Source organism: Thamnophis sirtalis, unplaced genomic scaffold (genome assembly GCF_051295495.1).
Source record: "Thamnophis sirtalis isolate CommonGarterSnake01/CBP01778 unplaced genomic scaffold, rThaSir2_p1.2 scaffold_1, whole genome shotgun sequence".
Classification (NCBI taxonomy): Eukaryota; Metazoa; Chordata; class Lepidosauria; order Squamata; family Natricidae; genus Thamnophis; species Thamnophis sirtalis.
In genome coordinates this window covers 99,419,887-99,447,431 of record NW_028261381.1, presented here as the reverse complement: position 1 = coordinate 99,447,431, position 27,545 = coordinate 99,419,887, and positions in this window count along the sequence as shown.

The following is a 27,545-nucleotide window of genomic DNA, read 5'->3' as shown; positions in this document are numbered from 1 at the left end:
TCATCTATCATCATCTATCATCTATCATCTATCATCTATCATCTATCATCTATCATCTATCATCTATCATCTATCATCTATCATCTATCATCTATCATCTATCATCTATCATCTATCATCTATCATCTATCATCTATCATCTATTATGTATGTATGTATGTCTATCTACCTACCTGCCTGCCTGCCTACCTACCTACTACCTACCTATCTATCATCTGACTTTCTACAACTCATATCTTATTGGTTAAACAAGATTCCATTTGTATGGTGCTGTGAATATTTATCTAAAGTGCTGCTAAACCAGAAGATAACCTTGATTTTAAAAAAGTCCTTCTCAATATATAATCCCTATGTATTTTTGCTGGGTTTCCCACTTTCCTCCACAATGAATGTTCTGCTTTGCTGAATTATTATAGTTTCTCCCAAAGATCAAATTCATTAGAAAGTCATTATCACAACAGGAAATCTTAGGATATTCTAGGGAAATACAATATCAATAAAATAAGTCCCTCCTACTGTATTGGTGTACACAGTGAGAAGTTGTAAGCTGATTCTGGTACATGCAATGAAGTATTTGATCTTTCAAGTATACTGATAACAAGATAATTTGAGATTTTGAATTGTGATCTGACTTATTTCATATCAAACTTCCATCAAAAATATAAAGTAGGAAATACATTTAGAAATTATTTTAGATAAGGTACATTTAGGCTACACTTATTTATGAAACCATATTTGTATGAATCACATCAGTGGCATTCAATTATCAAAAAAGTTTACCCTGCACTTGCAGGAATATGCTAGGAAGAAGAAGTTGGTATGAATCACATTGCTAAAATGCCTATTTTGAATAGATTAAATCATTTATACATATAATTCATCTTTCATGATATGTGTGTGGATTTTTCAAAATTAACTGCAGAAAAACAAAACACTGAAGAAATAGGAGTTGTCTAAAGAAAGTCTCATCCTTCTATAAACAGATAAACAAAACTACATAATTGTATGTCTTTTTTTAATTTTAGGAATTAATTTTTAATTTCATTGTTTTCTTTGATATTGATTGCATTCTGACAAGTTCAACATAGAACAACATGTTCTCAAGATGTTATCACAACTCAATCAAAATATACTATCTGATGCTAAGTTTGCTTTAAAAATATTTTAGTGCAAATATAATTTTATCTGCATATTAAATATCAAAGAAAAAATATATGTTATTGATCAAAAGTTGTATGCCTGGCAGCCTTGAAATTTTGCATTAACCCTACTAGATTATCATTTCATCTTTAAAGATTAAATTAATGTTTCAGACTGAAAGACAACAGCTGTTTGCAGTGCCCCACAGTGTAAAAATGATTAGTTTAAGACATGAGTGAATGACAAACTGATTGAATACAAGAAAGAAAGAAAGAACAGATTGTTTTTAGTAAATTAATCCATAAGCAGCAATTGGCAAAAGTTGAGTTTCTGGCAGTGAATGTCATGGTGCTGATATGATGTAACTGTTGACACAAACAAGAGCTACAACATTAAGAAGAAGAGCAGGTGCTATTTTGAGGAAACAGATATATTGGGTATTGAATAATTGCACACATGATCCCAGAGAAGCCTCCAACAATCATTTTTAAATTTTAAGGATTGCATGAGAATCAGTTCTAATCCTATTATTGCAGACTTCTCAAGGCTTCATGATACAAGGACAACCTGTTTGGTCATATGTGCACATGTAGACTTGAACATTTTGTGCTTAGACTGACCTTGTTAAAAGTTTGGCTATTGATTTCTGAACCACTTACAATTTTTGAACAATTTTTCCATAGCCAGACCCTTATTTAGTTTTTAATTTTATTTTTAATGCTACAATTTGTACTATGCAGGGTGTCAAAAGCCAAACTGGCAATTTAAGGAAAACAATATTTTAGGTAATCACTGTATTAGAGTGTCAGGGAAGAACAGCGCAAATGAATAGATATGTCATGTGCTAGAACTATGAATGGTGATATAAGCATATGCAACTGAAAGGCAGAAGAGATTGTATTATTCACCTTTCTTCTAATATGGACATCAATCTTTGATGGTCAAAGTTGGGCAAATATCAAATAACAAATAAAAAACAAATATTAAAAATATAGTAATCTGTAGGAAAATATTGATCCTTCTTATAAATAACTCTGAGAAATTACTCTCTCTTTTTCTATAAACAACCTTATCATAAAAATGCTAAACCACCCCGAGATGGAAATAAACAAAACCATAAATAAGCTTTAACACAGTATCTAAATTATATACACATATTCAAAGAAATATTTATACCCAGCACAAAATTAAAGATGATAAAAGATGGCCCTTGCATTTTAATTTCTAATGAAATAATCCTATTAACAATTACAAAGGCAACAGGATTAAAATTTATTGTAATTTAACAAATTCAAAAGGAAATCTTGTACAACAGACGCACACCCAAAATGCTATTTGTTCTCCCCACAACTAATAATGCCAACATTACAATTCATCTGCATCAGCATACAAGGTTACTATAACAATCAAAACTTTCATCTGAAGCTTGACATCCTTTCATGAAACTAGATTGTTCAGGATAAATTATTGCTGGTAATATAGTCTCAATGTCCTAGCTCCAGGATGGCAAAGCTATGGCACGCGTGCCACAGGTGGCACATGGAACCATTCATTGAGACACGCAAGGCATTGCCCTGTCAGTTGGCCAGCGTGCATGCAGGCACTGGCAAGCTGAGTTCAGCCTTTTTTAAAGCCATTTTTTGCCTTCCCCACGCTCCAGAGGCTTTATAGGAGCCTGGGGAGGGCGAAAACAGTTTTCCCCAGCCACCCCAGAGGCCCTCCGGAGGCTTCAGGAACTTCCCTGAAGCCTCCGGAGTGCAAAAAACCTACAGGCAAACCGGAAGTTCGGGAATGGACTTCTGGTTTGCTCGTAGGTCCGGTTTAAGCCCTCTGGAACCAATAGTAACTCTTTTCTGAGATAGGCAGCCATATAATTTTAATAAATAAGTAAATAAGTAAGTAGGTAGTATGAAGCTGGCAGGATTTCAGTTTCATAAGATTCTGACATATCTTCCAGAAGTACCTCTATTGTTCTATAGTTATTCCATCAGCACTAGGGGCCATTATATCAATAATTCATCAATTTCCTTTTAAGGGTGCAGCCAACTGAAATTGCGCACCTGAAATTTCTGGAAGATTTATTACGTCTTAAAAAGCATTTGCAATCTCACTTTTTATTAGTAAAGTACCTATGTTTTTGAATTTAATATAATTTAACTTATTGTTGTGAGCCACCCAGAGTAATTGAGAGTTGGAAAACAAATAAGTTTAATAAATTACAAAAACAAAAAAAAACAGAGACTGACACACACACACACACACACACACACACACACACACGTATTATATAAAAAACAAAAAAAAATATCAAACAAGTGGGTGGTATGTGTTCATCTTCAATCTCAGTGAAATGTATTGCAATAGGTACAATAGGTATGTTATATGACAAGCACCCCAACTATAGGCTGTGGATCAGTATGGGACTGTGCAAGGGGTGGGCGAGCATGCAAAGCTTCAATTGCCCATGCATAGGATTATGTTGCATACACAAAACCATGCCCCCTCCCCAGGGGTGGGTTCCAGAAGTCACCACTGCTGATTCACTCATGGGCATGTTGCGCACTTGCTTCGTGTGCATGCGCAGTACAATAAAAATTGTTCTGTTCATGTGCAGAAACAAAAACAAGATGGTGCTGCATATGGCGCTGTCAGGAGAACCAGTGTTCGGGGGCGTGGCAGGCCTGGGTCGCTGCTGGTTCCACTACCGGTTTGGCCAAACTGATCCAAACTGGTAGGAACCCACCACTGCCCCTCCCCCTGCTGCTTTGTCTACCTCTGCTGCCAGTCTGTGAAGCCGGAAAGGTTTGAGACTGCTGCCTTATGGGATCAATAAAAATGGGATCAATAAAAGCAAAGGCTTATATGTTGAGATGAAGTAGTCTCTATATATGATTCAATTTAATTTCTGTATTGATAGGATAGGATAGGATAGGATAGGATAGGATAGGATAGGATAGGATAGGATAGGATAGGATAGGATAGAAATGTATGACACAGAGAAACATCACAGTCCAGTTTGAATATATAGATATATATAGCGGGAGGGGGGAAGAATCCTCCAAATTTACAAGGCAGGGACATAAGGGACAAAGCTGTTACAGAATCTAGTACTCCTGCTATAAATGCTTTAAAACCTCCTCCCAGAGGGGAGCAACAGAAAGCACGAAGAGTGTGAAGTGGGTGAGTGGAGTCTCTAACAATAGTTCAAACTCTAAGCACCTAGCACTTATAAGCAGTATCCTAAATAACAGTAAGTGAGCTTCCTATAATCTTCTCAAATGTCTTTATCACTCTCTTTAATGAACGGACCTTCTATCTGAGGCACTGCTACCAAACTAAACAGTGATGCAGTTTGCTAAAATGCTCTCAATCCTGCCTCTGTAAAAAGGGGCCCGGAGAAAATGAGAAAGATGTGCTCTCCTCATTCGATGCAAGAAAAAGAAAAAGAAGTAAAAATCTCCAGCAGCTGTTATTTGATCCTTTTAGAATCCAAAAAGATTAGCAAAACAGGTGCCTAAATTATCTTGATTTTTTCCTTTGTTTGAACCATATTATTCATTTTGTCCAATAATTTCAATATTTAACTGCCAAAAACATAGTGGCGTTTGAGAATCTAGAATCTCTTCTCCAACTACAAAGTCAAAAAGTGTTTTCACAGAAATCGCTATTATTCTGACAGATGTTGAATTTCCACTTAGATAAATATGTGCAATCCATGTCTTGCTAAAAGCATTTTCTCACTTGAAAGTACATGCATTTCTTATTTTAAAAAAAAAACCCTCTGTATCTGAGTGTCTGTGTTTCTTTTAATGTTCCATGGGGAGAAAAAATTCATAATGTCCAATTATTTCAATGTTTGACTGACAAAAAATTAGTTACTTCTGAGAATCTAAAATCTCTTCTCCAATTATAAAGTTAGAAGATGCTTTCACTGAAATTGCCATTCTTTTGGCAGAAGTTGAGTTTTTACTTATATACACCAAATCTGTGCAATCCATTTCTTGCTAAAAGCTTTTTCTCATGCATTTCTTATTTAAAATAAGCAAAAACAAAACCTTTGTGTGGGCTATGTATGTGTGTATGTAATCCACCTTCTTTTAGCTCTTAAATCCCAGGTTTAAATTGCAACGAACCAAAAACATTAAAAATGGAAACTTCTTAAACATTAGCTGCATTTCAATCTGTACACTCTTCAATCTTTGAATATGCAATACTAATAGCAGCTGTTGTTACCATTGTTCACAATTTTTATTATAGGAATGTTTGTGATGAGCCTTACAGTGAGCATTTCCTTTCTGTTTTATTTTCTACACTTTCTTTCAGGCTATTGATAAAGGATTCCTACCTCCAACCCCAACCCTACTCCAAAACAGCAGAAAATATTAGTGCCATTTCCATTGGTGGAATACATTTTTATAAGATAGCCAAAAGATGTTTCTGGAGGTTCTGTTTTTAATATTATTTTCTCTCATAGATTATAAAATCATGGCTTTGTCATGTTTCAATTAAATCTTATGAGATGACTTCATGTATGAGCTCCTCCAATGGTATTTTTCAGAAAACATAGCTCTTTAGAGAAGATGTTGAGGGAGCTCTTCTAAAGAGAATAAAAAAAATCAGGCTCATACAGTAGTTTAGGCAAAAGAGTAAGGTGGGGAGAGAGAAGCAGTAACATTTAACTGCCTGGCTATGTTTATCTCAGGAGTGAGCTCAGCTGCAAAAAGACTTGACTTTACCTTAAATATAGATTTATTTATTGCCCACCTCTGGTGGACTTTAACTTGTATTCTTTGACTTGTAACTAGAAGTCTAAGTTAACAAATTTATTTTTACTTGTGTAATTCCCCTCCCTCCCTCCCTCCCTCCCTTCCTTCCTTCCTTCCTTCCTTCCTTCCTTCCTTCCTTCCTTCCTTTTTTTTTCTTTCTGTCATTTATGAGAAGGAATTGTGCTGCTCAGAGTTGATTGACTCTGTAATTGTTGCACCATTTTTTTGTTTTCTCTTTGTTTTTTAATCACTTAACATAATACATTCTGGGCCTTTTCTGGAACTTTGTCTCCCATACACACATGTAAATCCTCTTAAATATGTTTTTAAACTAAGGAAGAAAGCTACTTTAATTTTTCAGTTTCTAATAAATGTAGGTAGGATTGTATTAAATAATACCTACAGTCATTTAGGCTATGAAGTCAAATGGGAGAGTTGCATGATATATTTGAGAGGAACCAGCACTTTTTTTGTTTTAAGGTCAGGGATTGTCTTTGTTTTTTAAAAGTATATTAAACCTCTTTTCTTTCATTCATGCTAACAGTTTTCATTTCAATATAGTTCAGTTATAGAGATAAGAGGGATTCTTGAACTGTTAAAAAAAAAGGAATTGGAAGTAAGGTTGCTATATCCAGAACCAGAAATCACTACATGGCTGTTAGGAGATTTTGTTTATTTTCTTTTGATATAGATATGTAAAGGCTAGTTGGAGGTCACATATGGTCTCCATATCCCAAACTGCTCACTCCTGATTTATAGCAAAGCAATTAAGAAGGCTAACTTTACATTATTCTTCTGAATCCTAGCTTAGTCAAGTGACTCTGCCTCTCACTGGAAACTATGGCATATAATAGAGTATAAAAAGGATTACAAAGGGAGCATTGAAAAAAGAGTAAAAGCAGTATACATTTCTAAAATATGCTTGTGCACATACAGAGGCAAGCATCACCTGGGTAGAAACCTTAATTAAGGAACCATTTTTTGCACCATAAATAGTGCTACTTACACACATATATCAGCAGTGTAGCCTCTCCAATATGATTCAGGCAATGTGCCTTATCTTTCAACACCATTTGTCAATATAAAGGCAAAATAACATGGCCGAATTCCATCACCTGTATTATGGGTAACCTCTTTGCTGAACATTCTAACAAGCATTGTAAAGTCATCTCCTAAAATTCCAGACAGTGATACATGGATATATTTCCATAGATTTTCATCTGCACAGCCTCCTATCCAACTGCTGAAAAGTCACAGAAAACTGCCCTGTTTGATTTGACAATTCACATAGAGAAACAAATTTATTTATATGCAAAGCCCATATGATTTTGAACTTCATTTTACCAGGTGTTTTTTCTTTATAAAATGAATGAGTTAAGATTGTGTGACAACTGCTGTCACTCCTAAACTCAAAGTATGTATTAATTGTTTTTGTTTAATACAGTCGACCCAGTTAGCTATTCTCTAAAGTCACCTGTATGCATTGGCAGGGCATAGGGTCTAGTGCCCATTCAGCCAATGGAGAGTGGCTGAATACCAAGGGAAACTAGGAGAGTTTCTCCTAGTTTCCCTTGGTATTTTCAATGTTTGGTTTTGTTTTGTTTCCTTTCCAGAGTAGGAGAAGAAATCAACAATGGTCCAACATTTCTACTATGAAGGGAATTTGACTGAACTGAAGAAGCTTACCTGACAACTCTTTGAATTAGGACCAGTCAGGAAACAAACTCCTTAAGTCTGACTGAAATCCTTTCTTCCTTTATAATGGTCTATCTTAAAACCAGTTATACACATAGCCAGGATACAGGCTCTATCACATCCCCCAAGCCACCAATCTCAGGTACAAAGCTAAATTTTTGAGGTCTTACAGGCATAGACCAATTTCACCTTAGGGGAAATGATGTTCCAAAGGGTGGATACCACAAAAGAAAAGGGTCTCCTTCTGGGCTCTTCCAGCTGATGCTTTTTAGCTGATAACACACAGAGTATGCCCCTCCTGTCAGATTGGGTAGAGTGGATAGAGACAATTGGAGAGAAATGGTTCCAAATCATGATAACCAGCATTTTGAATTGCACCCAGAAGTCAATATATCTTGCACAGCAGTGATGTCATATGTGCTCAATAGCTGGCATCTACCTCATAACTATCCATACCACCACATTCTGCAATAGTTGAAGCTTCTGAATACTATTCAAGGACAGCTCCAAGTAAAGCATATTGTAATAATCCACTCTGGAGGTCACAATGACATAAGTGATTGTGAGAATGGCTCGATAGCAGAGGAAAAGTTGAAACTGACATACAACCTGAACTTCTGCAAAAACTCTGCTATCCATGATTGTCACCTGCTTTTCAATCAGAAACCATTAATCTAGGACAGTGGGTCTCAGCCTTTCTAATGCCGCAACCCTTTAATACAGTTCCTCATGTTGTGGTGACCCCCAACCATAAAATTATTTTATGTTTTCTGTATTTTTTCAAAAAATATGTGTTTTCCAATGGTCTTAGGTGACCCCTGTGAAAGGGTTGTTTGACCCCCAAAGGGGTCCTGACTTACAGGTTGAGACCCTCTGATCTAGGAGGATCTCCAGACTACAAGTCTGTCCATGGCAATGCCTTCTTACCCAAAATAAAGTAAAATAAAAAATAGAACATCCCACAACTAAGAAGTCCAAAAACTTAGTAAGTTGCTTGGATTGATAGGTTAGGTCATATCCAGACAAAACCTCCACAACATCTGTGAGGTGGGGTTGGATAGGATGAAGATATAAAGCTGAGTATCCTTACACATGAATAATAGATCCTCCTATATCTCATCTAGCAGCTTCAAAGCAAGAACTGGTGGGAACTTAAAATAGTCAAAGTAATAAAAAGTGAAAAAAGCTAAAATGCCCTGGGAATTCAAGAATTCAAACAGACAAGCATTTGCCATACAACATTCCAGATGTAACAATTATTGACAAGAAAAACAAAAAAAACTATTGATAAAGACAAAAAAAGTCTGGATGATAAACACTGTAGTACATGTGACAGCAGAATACAAAAGAAAGAACAGGAGAAAATCATAAAATATAAAAACCTGGAAATAAAAATAGAACAGCTGTTGCAAATGAAAGTAAAGGTAGCATTAATCTAAAAGGTGCCTTGGGTGCAATTGCAAAACATCTGGAATGCCACTTGAAAACCATTGGCACTGACAAACCCACCATCAGTCAATTGCAAAAGGCAGCTTTACTTGGATCTACTTACATCCTGCAACAATATCTTTAATATTATTTAAACAACATCTGCCTAAATAAGCAGTAAATAAGTTTACTAGATTTGAAACGATGTAATATATAAAAGAAACTGGAATATATTTAAATGCTGTGTGTTGCCAGGGGAAAAGGACAATCAATTAAAGTAGCACTTTATGATCCACTTACATAATGTTCTGTGCCTGTTCTGTCAATGTGCAGAAGTTTACTCAAGAGATATTCCCATCATCGCAATTCTCAGCCATCATGACTGACATTCCTAAATACCAATGCATAGAATTCCAACATATGATTTGATCTAAAGAACAAGTCCATGCACAGCCATTGTAAATATGTAAGCATTGGTATGTATGGAAATAGAATTGAAAACTTCAGAAGAAGAATCAATGAAGAAAAGATGCAAATTCCCTGAATAAATAACTCGCCATGAATTGCTGGCTTGCTTTATGAATGTTATGTATGTTGAGCTCTTTCAAGCTGACAACAAGATTTCCTTAGACAGAAATGCCTTTGGAATATCATCAAAGGTTTCCAAGGCATGTTGAACTGTTATCTATTGCCATGTCACTATAAATACTGGATCACATTTGGTGGTGGTTTCTTAATCACCATTGAATTACTAGAAAGATAAATGTAGCTTTTGCTGGAATGCTACTGTGACAGATTGTGGTCAGAATCCTTTATCATCATTGTCACTAAATCTTGATCCTTTGTGCTAGCAATGATTAAAGTACAAGCAGCCTGTCTCCCATCACATTTTTTTGAATTTGATTAGCAATCAATACATTAGTAATGAACTCCAAAATGCATTGAGTCACGGGAGCCTTGTCAATGAATATTCCTTTATTAAAATGTTTAGTTTCTAAAAGTGTTTACTTCTTAATGAAATGCTACAGTACTCCCCCCCCTCTCTTTGGAAAATATAATGCCGCCAAATAATAGTAAATAGGACAAATCTGCAATAATGGGAACAGGAAGTCTAGGGGCATGAAATAAGGTTTCCTGTGAATTCTAAAAACAACTGAAGTTCCCAAGACTGTTGGTCTGTGAGATCTTTAACCTGCTACCTGGTTATGTTTAGCCAGGGTATATGTTGTTAATTGCTTTTAATGATTTGTGCTTGTAATCCTCTCAGAATATTTTGAAATGACAAAGAGGAGAGGAGACAAGAGGAGAGGGGAGGGGAGGGGAGGGGAAAGGAGATATTATATAATATATAACGATAAGAACATTGGGTGCTATTAATTGTTTAATGATAAGAAATGCCATAAAGGTCTGAAGATTGGCAAGAAAAACAAAAAAAATAAAAACCAAACAGATGCACAGATACAAGTTAGGTGGTATCAGCTTAGCAGTAATATTTCAATGAAATCCCACTACCCTGAATAAGAGTTCATATGAATTCTTAAGATGGGGAGGGGAACCTGAACCTTAAGGAAAGAAAGAAAAATGAATTTGTTCTAGATGTTAAAATAAACTACAATAAACAAAAACAATAAACAGAAGGAAATACTCATATAAAAAGTATATATACTGATACCGAACTGATTCACAATAAGATGTTTGCAGTAATTCTAGACCATATACTGTGTTTCCACAAAAAATACGACCTGTCCTGAAACTAATGCCTTGCCACATTTTTTTTGTATGGGCAAAAATATAAGTCTACCCCCAAAAATAAGCCCCCTGGACACACAAACCCCTCTGGCCAGGCAGAGCACCACTCACCGACCTAGCAGTATCCAGAAGGCGCCAAGCCATGGGAGCCGGGGGGGGAAGGTGCTCACGTTTCTTGGTGCTTTTGGGATACCGCTAAGTTGGGTGGAGAATAGGTTGTGTGAGTGCCTGTTCCGCCCCACTGCACTCCGAGCATAACTTCTTCTCTGGATTCCAAACTCCAAAACTCGGCTGCCAAGTCTTCCAGTAGCGGCTGCTCTAGGTGTGCACTCTATGGTTGTGGGCTGGCTGCTGGAAGACTCTCTGTCTGGAAGACTCTGTCCGACAGCCGGCCCATAACCATAGAGCGCACTTCTAGAATGGCCGCTGCTGGAAGACTTGGCAGCTGAGTTTTGGAGTTTGGAAGCCGGAGAAGACGTTATGCTCGGATCATGGCGGGGGCGGAACCAGCGCTTGTGCAACCCCCTTCTCCAGCCAGGCAGAGCTCCATGTGCTGACCTAGGGGGTATCCCAAATGTTCCAAGCCGCGGGAGCTGGGTGGAGGGCAGAGCGCTTGGCTTGGCCCCTTAGGGAAACCCCCTAGATCAGTGAATGGCGCTCTGCCCAGCTGGAGAGGGGATTTACCGGGTGGTTGCTCGTCAGCGTGGTCACCTCATGGTTGCTTTGCCCCTAAAGCTATGCCCGGCTCTTCAGGAGCCAGTTCACAAGGGAGAAGCTGCCTGGCAACCCCAAAACAATAAGCCCTCCCTCTATAATAAGCCCAAGGCCATATTTCATGGGGCAAAAGAAAATAAGACCCTGTCTTATTTTGGGGAAAACACGGTAGCAACATATTGCATCAGTGTCTCATTTTAGATTTTGTTTTCAGAAAGAGAAAACAAAGTCAAATCATCATATTTATTCCTTAAAATCAGCAGAATGACTTGATTTTCAGTAACAGTCAATTATCTTCTTTGCCATACCTCAGTTTAGTTCAATAGAACTAAACCTCTTCATGATTTTTTACATCATTTTCTGTTTGATTGATTGTCTAACATTAATCCCTATTTATAATCTTCCCCCATACTCTAATCAAGGAGCTACCTAAGAGAAAATTCCTCCATCAAAACTGACAGGGCAAGTGACTCTAGATAAACAGGGAGCAAACCTCATACACACTCACACTGATGATGTTACGTAGTTAGTTAATGAAATGTCTGTAAGCAAATGACTAAGTGGTAAGCATCTACAATCGAATCCTAAACTACAAACACACATGTATGTATGTGTGTACGTATGTGTGTATGTATGTAATGTTTGTATGTATATACACCTTCACATTCACATCATTTTCTCAGTGGTCACTGGCTAGAAATGTGGGTGCTTCTTTCTATTTTTCTTCTTTCCTGTCTGAGCTGGAATTTCAGTTGGATTCACATTCCTGAAACGTAACTTTAAAGCTTTCAAAGAATTTAGCATGGTCTGTGGATCAGAAAGGCATGTGCAAAATCAATTTGTTACTGAAGCTAAAGAGCAGGTGCTGAGAAAGAGCAATGGGAGAAATGGACTTCAGGATATGGGTCACTGGAAAATGTTTGATCTTAAGTGATGAGATGGGATGCTGGTGAAAAAAAATACACTTGAAAGTCAATGAATTGCCAAAGTACAGTAACAACAGAAGTTGCAATTGAGCAGATATAAAACCATCATGTGGCTTTCGATAGCATTTCTGTTCCAAATGGAACAATATTTTGTCCCAAAACACAAAGATCAGTCTTTTTATATCTTGGAACACTTTGATGACATACTTTGCCTCAAAGTGAAATATTTATCCACAGCTTATCATCACTGTCCAGAATTCAATCAGTTAGTTCTTCATGAATGCACCCCTTGAGATTTTTCCCCCCTGGTATAACCTGTAATTTAAACTGAAACAACAACAACAAAAATCATCTTTCTAGCATTTAAATATGTCAAAATCATAGCTTTTGTGGTATTACTGAGAAATACAGAGGAACAAGGGAACTTTGCCATCACTTTATTGATTTTTTTAAAAGTAAATCTACCATGGCTGTTTATAAAGTGATGCTAATGTATTTGTTGCTTAAATCATTTATAAAGTTACCTATCTCATAAAAGTGATTCTGGCTGGTACAAAAGAATTAAAGCATCAACTACAACCAATGACTCATGACACCTGAGGTACACACAATGTATCTCCATCATGAAAAAAACACATCTGCAGAAAAGCTCTCCTAAACTCTTGGTTCAAACACTAGGGCAAATGAGCATTAGGGCCTTTGGAAAGTCAACAGGGTAAGACATACAAATATCCCAGGTGAGGCTGTCCCACAAGGTATAGATGGTTAGGCTTATTGAGATCTTTGGTGTTGGGAATTGACCTTTTGAGACATTTTCCTTAGACTCTCGGCATTCTAAAAATGTGACCTTTTTGGTCCTCGAAGCAATTCCTTTCTTAGTTGAAGTCCAGCATCTCACTGAAAATTTTTCTCTATAGGATATATTCATACTCCATTGTAAAGATTGTGTTCAGTCTGGTAAGTTAGAATTCCTTATTGATTCCAGATACCTCCAATAATGTAGCTGATTGCATGCCAGCCAACAATGCTCAGTGGGGGCATAGTTTGGCCATTGTAGCTCTTGAAACATTGCCCCCCACCTATCTACCTACAGCAAAAACTAATCTCTGGCAGTAGAAAGAACAGTTTTCTCCATGCCACTTTAAGTATAATAGAAGGGTTCAGGTAAAGTCTCCTTTGATTTACATCCAATGTTGAATAGAATTATGAGCTGTCCTAGGTTTCTTATTATTAATATTTGAAGTTGGATGGTATTGTATACAGGGGACATGGTAGGCAATTGAGCCACTTCTACATTCGTAGAATTCTGAGGATCAGGTGGCAGGACAAGATGCCAGAGACAGATGTCCTCTTCCAGAGCAGGCCTGCCATCATTTCACACCCTGCTGATGAAAGCCCAGACACACTGGGCAGACTATGTTGCAAGGATGCCAGACCATCGCACCCCTAAACAGCTCCTCTATGGTGAGCTGTCTCAAGGAAAGAGATCACATGGCGGACAAAGGAAGTGATACAAAGACACAGTGAAAGCCTCCTTCAAGTCCCTAGATATTGACACCACCTTCTGGGAAACCCTGGCCAAGATCAATCAACATGGCTCTCACTGATCCACGAAGGCTGCCAGACATCTGAGGACAGAAGGACAACCATAGCACAAGAGAAGCGAGCACTCTGCAAAACCAGAGTTGCAAAATGCTGCAACAATGGTGCCCACACATGTCTGCCCAACATGTGACTGAACATTTCATGCCCATATAGGCCTTACCAGCCACCTGCGGACACATCATGGACATCCCACAACCTGTTAGATGTCCAGGTCCGCTTCGGACATGATGGATGAATAACAACATATTTGAACATATTTCTTCCCTGATATTTTTTGGCTGGTTCATTGTAATCTCTCCATTGATTGATTGGTAGATTTGTTTCTGGTTCAACTGCAATTGAAGATTCTTCTTGCAGTGTGCAATTCAAGCTTTGTATGTTATGATTTTCTTGGCTATAGCTGTTATTTGCTGTTTTATCATTTCCAGTGCTTCCTTGATCTTCCTTGCCTCTATGTGATATTTCTTGATCAGGTATTCTTTTGTCTCCTTCTTCCTCATTTTCATTTCTTTTCATTTGTTGTAGCTTGCTTGCATCTGATCTTAGCATGCTGGTCTTATTTTTCCAACCTGATCTTCCATTTTGGTAATGCTTTGTTTGGCTTTTTAAAAAAATTTGCATTCAGGTTTTTCAGTTATAACTGCAGCTGTGCTGTATATCAGTGGGTTGTTTGATGAATATATTTAGTTGGTTCAAGTCAGAATAGGCATGTGAACTTTTTCTTCTTCTTTAAATTCATACATTGGATAAAAATCAAATAATTACTTACCTGTTCTGAAATATATGGGTGTTTGTGTCTGTATACTGTATGTATAAGTATACCTATTCTACACAAACATGCACACAAACTCAGAGATGCACAAACATAGACACACACACACACACACTTACACTGTCTGCAACAAATACAAAAAATAAAAGAAATGAATTGCCATTCACAGTAAGACTGAAAAATATAACTGTATTACTATAAATTGCCTCATAAAGCAGTCTTTACATAAGACTTGGGCATTTTACTGCCCTTACACCACATCCAATCCTTTGGCTTCCTCTTGGCCAACCTGCGTGGATTGCTTTTATTTCCATTTTGGTTGGTTTTTAGGAGACCAGCTACTACTTGAAAAAAACCTATTACTAATCACAGTAGATTATATCCGGATAATTAAGGACAAATAAGCTCTTCTCATAAGCATATTTCTGGTACAATGAAGAACTGTTCACATTTTTGATTGGAGCATGAGCTACCTGTCATCACCTGAATGAGAAAAATGAAAGTGGGCACAAAATATTCCTCTTGTTATACATTAAAAACAATGCAAGATGGGCAGCTCTACATATCATAGTATAAGTGTACATGTGTAAGATGATCGCATATAATCTCCTCTGTCTCTTACTGACCATTACAAAATTATATAAAATATAAGTGTGGTCTGTAAATGTGGTAAGCTACATAGTATTTCTGGTTTGAATACTCTGGTTTTTTTTTTCAATTTTAATTTCCCACTAGATACTGGTTTCTTATGAGACTGAGGAGCCAAATGAAATATTTATTGCTGACTCTTCATTATGGCTTCCAATGGAGTTCTTGTGTCATTACCGCTTCCCCATTATGATATCAAAATTTCTTGACTGATTTATGGCTTTCTAATCCAAGTCTTCCCAATTATCAAATTATCTAAAAGGTTCTGAAAGTAAGAATATGATCCCACAATAAATAGTGTCAACCAATGTGTTATTTAACAATAACATGATTGCACTTTTCCACTTTTAATGTAGAACAAATTATTGTGATCAATATACACAGAAGGAAGTGCAGAATTTTTACACAGAGCTTTTAGAAGAACAAATAAACAAAGACAGTAGTTTGATACTTAGAGCAATAAAGCTTTTTACTTTGATCCCCACATGACAAGCTAATATCACTTTCCACATCTTCCTTGAAGAATCTACAAATATGATGTGCTCAAAGAAGCAAATAAAGCAGTTCTGTGTGTTGTAAAGGGAGAATTAAAGAACAAATATATGCCACTAGAAAGGGTTTGTTGATGGTAGCAAAACCAATTTTATCTTCGTGTTAATAGAATTATAGAATATTTTTGCAAGAAAAACTAAAAAGTACCATCCACAATAGAGATGCAGAAACAAAGTTGGAAGATAAAGAACATCATAGTCATTTTAATATTTAAACAAAACAACAAATTGATGTTAATTAAATAGGTTAGAATAGGTTGTGAACAGGTTTCTTAATATCACAATACATATAACACAGGGGTGGTTCCTGCCAGTTCTAACCTCTTATATAGAAGAGGTTCCACAAATCTACCATGCCATTTAGAACCGGTTCCAGCTTCCTCCCCCTGCCCATCCACATCATGCTTGCCCCACCTGCCACTCACTGATTGGCTGGCTCACCAATCACCCTGCCTGCCTCTAAGAGTCCTATCTAAACCTTAAAGTCTTAAAGTTGTCAAGTTTGAACACCCCTGGGGTTTTTTTTCTAAAAGGTTAGGGGTGCAAGGCTCTTGTATCTTGATAGCTTTAAGACTTGCGTGCTTCAAATGCCAGAGTTTCTGAGCCAACATTTGGGTTGCTAAGCAAGAGCATTGTTAAGTGAGTTTCACCACATTTTACAAGTTGGCCACACCCATCCAGTCACATGGCTGCCAAGCCATTCCCACTCAGTCACATGGCTGGCAGGCCACTCCCACAAAGCAGGCCACACCTACAGAAGAGGTTCTAAAAAAATTTGAAACCCACCACCGATATAACATGATATGTAGGAATTTCCAGATTAAATAGAAGTTCCAAAATAAATCAGAACTTTCTGTATCAATTTAGATCATAGTGCATTCAAAGCTTTCTGAATTCAATTGATTTACTAATCAAATCTATCAGATTTTGAGAGTCAGTTCAAAAGTTTAATCACATGGAAATATAAATGTATTTTGAACACTGATTCAAACTAGACAGAAAATCGGAATGAAATAGGCAAGCTGAATCACTTTGTCTTCTGGTTCATAAACTCTTATCAAACATTCCCCAAAACATGAGTGAACAGAAATACCAAATTTCATCCCAATATTCTTTTTTCTAGCAAGAATCCAATGTTATCTCAATTTTTCTTTCATTAAGGGACAGCACCTTCCTCATTAAACAATAGTGCTATAATGCATATTCTGCATTTTTCTATTTGACTGCAATCATTGCTGAATGACTGGAAGAGGTATACTGGAATCAAGAGAAGAGAATTAGTGTAAAGATAGGGAATTCAAATAGGCTTAGTAATAGCATATGTATATTCATTAGAAGAGAGAGAAATCTAATTTAGTTTACCAGGAGGAGGGTAATCATCTTACTATGCAGATGTTTGCAAAATCTTTTTAAGTTGCAGATTAAGCTCATCTATATTTAGCAAGGTCTGATAAATTCATCAAGCTTATATTTCAAGAGTTTGTGTCACACAGAGGGGAAAAGGAAGAGAGCATTAACATTGAACCTAACATCTAGGATTTGAAATTGTATGGCAGATAATCTTTGATGGACAAAGTATATGACCCACAAACCTGCCCAAAATGGATACGTAGCCCCATTTTGGAGTTTGTTTAGGGAAAGAAATAATATGATATTATTTGCCACTTTGAACATTGTTCTTCATTGCTCACGCTTCACTACCATTGCATTCCAAAGACAGATAAATAACACAAGATAAGAAAATAAAAGAGGGGGGGATTTTGGAGGTCTTCTATGTCAACCCCATGTTCAAGCAGGAAACTCTATAACATTTCAGACAAATGTTCCTCTTTAAAAAACTTCAGTGTTACCTTTTAACCCATATATTTGGTTAGATTGAGTGATGTCCAGATTGAGTCCAAGCTCAACCTAGAGATTGGTTGAGAGTAAATTCTAAAAAGAGATTGTTTCTTTTTAAACAAACATAACCAAGGCCGATATCAAGCTATATATTCAAGCAATCAAAACAAAAATTAAAAATAGTACCTGTCTGAGAATTTGAGACGGTGTTGTGAATTGCATTGGGATACCTATGATCAAATACTGAAAAATTGATTTCTATGTCTGTGTGTATGATTATGTCTATATATTCACAATGGTTTGCCTGTAATATTGTTTTTTTTTTACTTCATTGTCAGTGTTTTTGGAAATTTCTACCAAATTCAGTTTCAATTTTTAGAATGTTTGGTAGAGGGCAGAAGATGGGTGTAGTGAAAATTGCTGTTGTTATGTGTCCTCCCCCTCCATTGTGGCTGAACTAAAAACATTTTCTCATAATAACGTCTTTTGACTTAGAATCCATGACTTAGAATAACAGAGTTGGAAGGGACATTGTAGATGATCTAGTCCAACCTCTTAAATGAAAATGTGTATATTGCTTGAATCACAATGAAGGGCAGGCCAGTGATGGGTTCCTACCAGTTTGGACCAGTTTGGCTGAACTGATAGTAGTCTGGCAGCCTGGGTCTCTGGGACCAGCAGTGACCCAGGCCTTCCATAACCCCGAACTGGTTCTCCTGGCGATGCCATTGGTGCCACCATCTTGTTTTGTGCATCTGTGAATGCACAGAGCAATTTTAGTTGTACTGTGCATGCGCGCATGCCATGCCCCTGAGTGAACTGGAAGTAGTCTCTGCCAGAACCCACACCTGGGACAGGTGTAGGGCACCAAAACCATACTTACCCACTTGTTCTGTCCCCCCTTCTCCGCTCGTTAACAGACGACAGGCAGACAAACGTAAAAGGAATTCACTTTATCAGTTCTCGGCTCAGACTGGCTGCGAGTCCAAAAATAAACATAAATAAAGTCTCTGACTAGATAACAGAATACCAAACAAAAACTCTTACAAAGCAATGCACTTCTCCAAGTGCCTCCTTGAATCAGGGTTACAAAATGCAAATCACTTCTCCAAGTGCTCTCAAATAAACCACGACCGATGATCAATGAATGTTGAATGAACGAAGGAACGTTGACTCCTGCAACCAGGGCGTGGCACCATCCGTCCTTTTATCCCCAGAAGATGCCCCTAACAAGCCCCAGCTGCATTGTTAATCTTGCATCCTGAAAAGACTCACAGAACACTGCTGCTGAGTCACAACACCCACTCATCTATTTTTTTCCTTCTTTTTTAAAAATGTTCTTTTCTATAAAATTAAGTAATAATTGTTGAAAAATACAAAACAGATTTTCAGCGCAGCACAGCAATTTGCAGGTAGACCTAAACTTATGACCACAATTGAGTCCAAAATTTCTGTTGTTAAGTGAGACATTTGTTAAGTGAATTTGGTCCCATTTTACAACTTTTCTTGCCACAGTTGTTAAGTGAATCACTGCAGCTGATAAGTTAGTAACCCAGTTGTTAAGTCAATCTGGGTTGCCCATTGACTTTGCTTGTCAAAAGGTTGCAAACATTGATCACATGACCTCAGGACACAGCAATGGTCATAAGTATGAACCGAGGTGGCGCAGTGGTTGAATGCAGCACTGCAGGCTACTTCAGCTGACTGCAGTTCTGCAGTTCGGCTGTTCAAATCTCACCGGCTCAGGGTTGACTCAGCCTTCCATCCTTCCAAGGTGGGTAAAATGAGGACCCAGATTGTTGTTGGGGGCAATATGCTGACTCTGTAAACCGCTTAGAGAGGGCTGAAAGCCCTATGAAGCGGTATATAAGTCTCACTGCTATTGCTATTGCTATTGCTATTTGTCAAGATCACATTATTATGGGGATGCTATAAAGGTTGTAATTGGGAAAAATTATCATAAGTCATTTTTTTCAGTGCTGTTGTAACTTTGAACTGTCACTAAATGAACTTTCTAAGTCAAGGATTACATGTAATATTGAGCAACATTGTTTTTTCTCAGTCTAACTCATGGAATGAATACATTGAGCTAAATGCAATGAAGAATGTTGCCATATGCCCTTTGAAGAAACAGAAATATATACATTCTGAACATAATTATTCCATTTTTCAAAGAAGATATTGAAAAAGAAACTGGAAATATATAAGACTAATTGCAAATCAATTAAATTAAAAATAGCTATAAAGTTGAAAAATGTATAATATTTCTTTAGGAATACAATCCACTTTTAAAATCCAGGGATGATTAAATGTAATGTTAAGCTCTTCAATTAATTATTGTCTCCCAATCTAAAAACTGGATAAACAACTACATAATTGAATGCGAAATGGAATGGTGCTGTCACATCAGCCAAGGTCTTAAAATGAAAACATACATAATTAAGAAAGATAATTACGTTTATCTGCTGGGTTTTTTTTCCCTGTCATTTATTTATTTGCATTTATATTCTACCTCTTCTCCAGGACCTTGAAGTGGCTCACTTAGAGATTTCTCTAATTTTATTCTAGACACAGCAATAGTAAATATTACATTAAAGCAAGGATTTGGAACATTAAAATAAGGATAGAATGGAAAACAAATCCCTCTTTTTTAAACAAATAAGAAATAAAGATACATAAACATGAATTTATCACTTTTTCTATAGAGCATGAATATAAGAACTTAGAAGTGTGAAAAACATGACTTAGACGGTAATCAGAAATGAAATGGGAGTATAGGCAGCTTAAAGAGAGGTTTATAGCCTCTCATTTCTGTTTCATTATACATTGTATTTTTTTTTAATAAAAGCTACCTTTCATACTATAAACATTCTTCATGAACTTTAATTCAAAGAACTCTCTTGCTTTCAGGAATCTTAACAAAGTATGTCTTTGCAACCTATCTACATGCCACCCAAGATAGAAAGCATTGCAGTAGTTTCCACCATATTTCAAACAGCCCTCAATCCCCATCCTTTTGCAAACTATGGTATCAATTTAGACCTCTAGTAACAGGTTTTTGTTCTTTTTCTACAGTTAAGGAAAGAAAATGCAGGATACCAAACACCTACACACCCACGGTTCCACCACAAAACCGCGGTCGATTAAAGCGCGCTCGACGAAACCGTGTACCTGACGTCATCACAGTGCGACGAAAAAAGCACGCTGTGAGCGCTAAAGCTAAAATTAACCCCTAAACCTAAACCCAACCCCCCTAAACCTAACCCTAAACCTAACCCTTAACCTAACGCTAAACCTAACGCTAACCCTTAACCTAACCCTAAACCTAACCCTAACGCTTAACCTAACCCTAACCCTAACCCTAACCCTTAACCTAACCCTAAACCTAACCCTAAACCTAACCCTTAACTTAACGTGAATTGGCTTGCTTTCAAAGCGCTTTTTAAAGCGCCCTTTTTTCTCCGCGGTCGCTATTGTCGCGCTGCTGATGACGTCAGCGATGCGCTTTAATCGGGCGCGCTTTAGTGGACTGCGATTTTGTCGTGCTACGCACACCCACACCCAAAGACTGGTCTCTCTCTCTGAGAGAGAGTGTGTGTCTGTTCCATCTCTGAAGAAAATTCCCCTCCCTAATCCCCAAGTGGCTACAGCAAAAGCGAAAGCATGCCAAAAATGCCAGCAAGCCTTCCTCTCCCTCCTTTCAGCAGAATGGTAGGAACAATGGTGGACCTAGCCCATGGTGCCTTGATGACCTTCCCTGCAGGGCCCAGGGTGTTCTTCTTGGCTGGGTGGCCTGTCTTCCACTCTGCCACTCAATGCCCTTCTTGGCCACATTTTAAACAGGTGTTCGAGCGTGGCTGTGGGTTTTGTGGCTTCGTCGCCTCTTTCTTCTCTGGTGGTGAAATGAGGCCTCAATGTTAACAGGCATAAAATAGTAGAGAAAGATTCAGAAACTCTTAAATACATATTTTGTTGCACAGGAATGGATGTAGCATCAGATTTCAGCCTCAAGGCATTTTAGTAACTGCACTATTGGAAGTACAGTAATTGTGGTATCTGGGAGGTAGTGAGTCAGTTACATAGGCTAATCTGCTACAGTCCTCTTCAATCCATTCTATTCTAAATAAACTATCTCCTGAGTGCTTCCAGGCACGATGCAGGCATCAGCTGTAAAGGTCATTCTGAATTCTTTTTCAGCTCTGAAACTTCACCGCATACATGCCCGCACACACATACACAGACACACACACACTCACATTCACACAAAGTATTTCAGTTATCACAATAGCATGTATAGAGTTATAAAATAAAAACAAATAGCTGGGCCTTTAAAAAATTGTTGCTTCATAAAAACCTCCACCACACAGTATCTACTTTGGAAATGGAATAGAAACATTTTATGTTTTTGAATACTTAACATGACACTTTTGGACATTTCTGTTTATCAGTTTGATCACGGAGAAACTATGTACATATTTAAAACAAGGAAGTAATGAAGAGATAGATTGTAGCTATTATTTAATTTATATTGCTGGTTTGTTTCTGTATATTTCGGGGAGAAAACTAAAATTGGGTATACAGCACATGAAAGGAATGTACAGATTTGCTGAATTATTGCAGTCTTTTCTCATTCTCAGAAATTTTTAATAAATTGCTTCTGGTTTGAAAAGATAGTTTCTGAAGAAAATGAATTTTTTCAGCACTCCCAGAATACAATAAACAGATCACAAAGTGCCATATTTTGTATTTTATGTCCACTTAGTTGATAGCAAACTGCATTGCATTTATTGGTTTAATCTGAAATAAATAAGCCTTGAATAGACAGCCACTTAAAATTCCTCAATAGTTAGAATAGTGCTATCCTTTTGTATAGTGTTGGAAGAAATGTCCATCTGGGTTCAGTTCCACATGGAAAGAAAGACAGTGGAAACATGGAGAGTGCTTGGAAAGATGGTTTAATGGTGGACAGGACCACATGGTTTTTGATTCTGGGCAAAAGAAAAAGGGAAGAGATGCTTAGAGTACCTGGGTTTTATGTCCTCTGTTGGGATTTGAATTTGAGCTTGTGTTCTGATTGGTTGTCAGACTGCCATAGGACCATGCAGGGGTAACCAGTTCCCTCGTGTGTGTGCATGCACTGGATGTGTGCGTGCATGTTGGATGATGCAATGCGTCTGCTTGCACAATTCAATTAAAATTGTTCTGTGCATGCGCAGAACTTAAAAACAATATGGCAGCACCAATGGTGGCAACCGGGGAACCAGCTTGGGGGTGTGGCAGGCCTAGGTCGCTGCCGGTTCCAGAGACCCAGGGCGCCATACCACTACCGGTTCGGGTGAACCGGGCCGAACTGGCAGGAACTCACCTCTGGTTATGATGTAATGAAGGGGCTTTGGGCAATTCCTATTATGGCTCTGCTTGAAGGAGGTAGATCTTTGTTATGTAGAACAGACTGACACGGACCTTAGTGGCCCATTAACAAAGGTGGGGGAGAGGGTTGAGTTTTTGCCTTCCTTTTAGGGAAAATATTCTGCCCTTTTAATATTTCCTAAAATATCTCATTTTTCTTGGAGGGGAGTGGGTGATAACTTTCTACAATAGCTTGCTCTTGGGAATGAAAAAAAACAGAGGAAAAATGGAAGGAATATAGGCTGTTAAGAATATCAGAAACACAAAGACAAGGAGACATTAGAAAAACATTTTAATGATTTTTAGCTGTCATTTTTTCCCCTCTTACTTCCTTTCAGGGTGCTTATCACATTGTTTCTAACATTTCTGAAGGGAGTACAAAGCTGAGTAGAAAAAAGTTCATTTTTGAAATATGAGATGAGGTTCAAAAGTTTTAGTTCCCATTTTAATTTTTTGACTATTCTCAATAGGCTGGGAAATATTATCCATGTCTTTGCCAAGCTTTTCACTTGAGCTAATATTGTCAAAGACAAATAAGAGAAACTGTGAAATTTAAATATTTAAAAGTCTCAATTATTTTAATGCTCTCAGAATTGTTTCCAGGACAACTAGCAGGAGGTAGAACAACACTAGCTTTCTCCATGCCTGGTAATGGGGAAAGGATGGAGAAAACAGGAAAAACAGTTTATTTCTCACTATGTCAGCAATGGCTGGCATTGTGAAGCTGGTGAAAACTGCTAACTCCTATTGATTCCAAGGCATTCAACAGCCTTTCAGACCTAAATAATTGTTGTCATCAAGTTTAAATCAGTGCTTTTGGATAGCCCATTAGGGAAGCCTTTAAAGACTCATACAAGCCAATTGTATTAAAATAATAGCTCTGGAAAGGCAGTTAAACTAACAGGGGATGTGAAATAGTTGCCCTAGCAAAAGAAAATTGCCACCTGTTGTTTCAGTGCAAAGACTAAAAATCTATACAGCCTACATATTGGTGTTTTTGTTGATATCAGCTTCAGTTTACCACCTATTGCAATAAATAGATTTTTTTAGGATTTTTCTCAATGGAAGATAGCTTAGGAGATCAAAGTGGAAATAAAAACGATTGGTTGGTATGAGAGATTGACAATGGAATTCAGGTTATTGATCTCATTTCTTCATAAAGTTGAATCTACAATAAATCTAAAAGAAGAGGGTTTCCTATACAATATTCCCAACAGTCAACATCTTATGGACATTTCCTGCTACTATTATATGAAATGGTAATTAATAATAAAACTATTGCATTCAAGAGGACTTGCCTGTAACTGAGTGGGACCTTTCATTTGAGGAAGCACTCCTGGTTGAAGACATTCCTTAGATCCATCAAAAGCTTCTGTGTAGAGGTTAGAAAAAATAGTATTGCTGCTTCAACTCCTTTCTACCATTTCTCCACGATATGTTTGAAGCAGCTATAATTCTATAAAATGTGTGTGGGCATTGTGTATGTGTGTGTATCTACGTATGCATGTGTGTCCATGCACACAGTTGTAATAGAGAGAAAAGGGATGTGGTCCTTTCCAAATTCATCTGTGATTCTACAGAACGCTAGATCATTGGTTCCAGTTCTAGACCTATGTGAAGCAGTTTGGCTTCAGCTCAGTAAGATGATTCACATTGCAGAGGTGACATGATCCTTGTTCTGTCAAGGAGGCAAACAAAAGTGTTTGGTATCATCTCAGGAAGCTGACCGGAAGTTTAAACTGTGACAGACTTTACAAACATCTCTCTGAAATTTTCACTTAATCCACTTGGTATATTAGGGATGTACAAAATGTAATTTAATTCCACATATTTGTATGAAAATAACATACTCACGAAGACTGAATTAATTTCTAGGCGGCATATCTTACTTAAAACCCATTTTGTATTCATTCTAGACTGGTATGGGCTTTATCTGCTGACATCATTCAAATCATATTCTTTCCTCTTAAAAAAACAAAAACCACAAACACATTTACTGTGCAGAGCAAAAGCTTTCACAAATTTATACAAACATTTCATTGTTCATATCCTGGCTTACATGCTAGGCCTGGGATGGCAAACCTATGACTCGCATAGCCATTTGTCAGGGCACGTGAAGCGTTGCCCTGTCAGCTGGCCAGAGTTCATGCACGCACTGTCAAGTTGAGTTCAGCCTTTTTTAAAGCCATTTTTTGCTCTCCCCAGGCTCCAAAGACTTTATAAGAGCCCGGGAAGGCCGAAAACAATCCCCCCCCCCCCCGGAAGCTCTCTGGAGGCTTCAGGAGCTTCCCTGAAGCCTCCAGAGGGCAAAACACCATCCTACAAGCAAACCAAAAGTCACTTCCGGTTTGCTTGTAGGGTCTTTTTTTTGTCCTCCGGAGCCTTCAGGGAAGCCTGCTAAGGGCTCCTGAACACTCTGGAGGACTAAAATTGGCCCTACAAGCAACATGGAAGTTACTTCCGGTTTGCTCGTAGGGTGGTTTTTTGCCCTCTGGAGGCTTCAGAGAAGCTCCTGAAGCCTCCAGAGGGCCTCCGGGGGGTGGGGGAGGCTTTTTTTGCCCTCCCCAGGCTCCAGAGGCTTTATAGGAGCCTGAGGAGGGCGAAAAAAATCATGCAAAAAATGGGGGGTAGCGCCTGTCATTCATGCATGCATGCTGGGGGGGTCACACATTGCATTATGGGTGCAGCATGCCTGCACACAACCCCCTGCGCTCCCTCCACTTATGGCACATGAGCCAAAAAAGGTTTACCATCGCTGTGCTTTAACTATTCTTGTTTATATGAAGCCAGTTAACATACAATTGCGCATGGTCAGGCCTTTCCCTGTACACCCTCTTTGTGTCATGCCCCCCATCAAAGTCTGAATCTGCAGGGAAGATGAGCTGGAACAAGAACTGATAGAGGCTGACTCCATTGGCCTTGGAGGTATTAAATCTTCACAAGGAATGACAGAGGCTCGAAGGTAACAATAACTGTTTTAATGTAACAAGAACGTTGTAACAGAAACAATTGATGGCTTCCGCAGTTATGTAGTAGATCAGGCAGCCGTTGGAGTTGTGCTGCCTTTTATATTCGGCTGACTCGCGCTTGACAGCTTGGCAACTGACAGGCGCGTCTGATTGGCTAAGACGCGCCTGGCTGCTGCCGAGATGTCATTCGTAAGTGCGAGGACTATGTAACAGGAGGAAACTGGGGAAGGGCAGAGTCAGTCCAGACAAGGCTTTTCTGAATTAGTAAGGCCTGCAGACAGGGAGAGCTCAGGAGAAGAGCAAGGACTACCCCCTCCTGATCCGAGAGCAAGGAGGGAAGAGAGATGGCGAGATCAACACAGATAGAGCCAGCTACGAGGGAGAAGAGTGCCCCTCCACCTATCACAAGGCACACCTGGGGACTAAGATATAAGGAGGTGCTGGTGGAAGGGGCATTTGTTGGAAACAAGCATTGAATCTGTGGAGAACTTGCCAAAGCCTGGAGATTGCTGTACTCTGTCTTGTGGGGCTTGCCAGTTTGCTTCGCTGAACTTCTTGCTTGAGTTATTGTTTAGCTAAACTGGCTTTTGGACTGCTGGCCCTAGTTAATTTTTGGGCTAACCTGGCTTATTGGACTGCTGACCCTGGTTGTGTTCTGACCCAGCCTTAGCAGAAGCAAAAAACAGACTTCTTTTACGAAAAACCCCTCTTTATTTATCTATTGTGGATTAATTGCATTCACCCACTGAAAAGTCCAGGCAATAGTCCTTGAAGGAATTAACTATAGTAACAGACCTTATCAGTCCCTTGCAATAATTGCAAGGCTGTGATCTCCCAGTGGAAAGGCTGCAAATTAAGTTCTGGCAAGCAGTCTTTGTGGCATAAAACACAATGAGCAAAATCTTCAGAAATACAAACAGTTGTTTCTACAACTACTACTCACCTTTCCTTTCCAGCCAGGGAGCGGCCATTCAGGATCCACATGTGCTTTGCTTCCCAAGTCGACTCCTTGTTCACCTCTCCTAACTGCTTTGTGCATATGTGCATCTGGAACAGGCCTCAGCTGTTCTTCCACCTCACTCATATCAGCTTCCAAAGGCAGCTGCCTCTCTGGTGGCTGGGAAACATCAGACAATCCTGACTCTATCTCTGTGTCTGACCCAGAGCAGCCATCAGAGCCTTCCCCAGACTCCAGAATTGGCCCATGTTCCTCCTCTACCTCTTCATTGTGCAAGACTGCTGCCAGCTCTGCTGGCAGCTGGTGGGCCAAAAGAGGTTGCTGTTTCATTAACCTGGCTTATTTGACTGCTGGCCCTGGTTGCTGTTTAACCTGC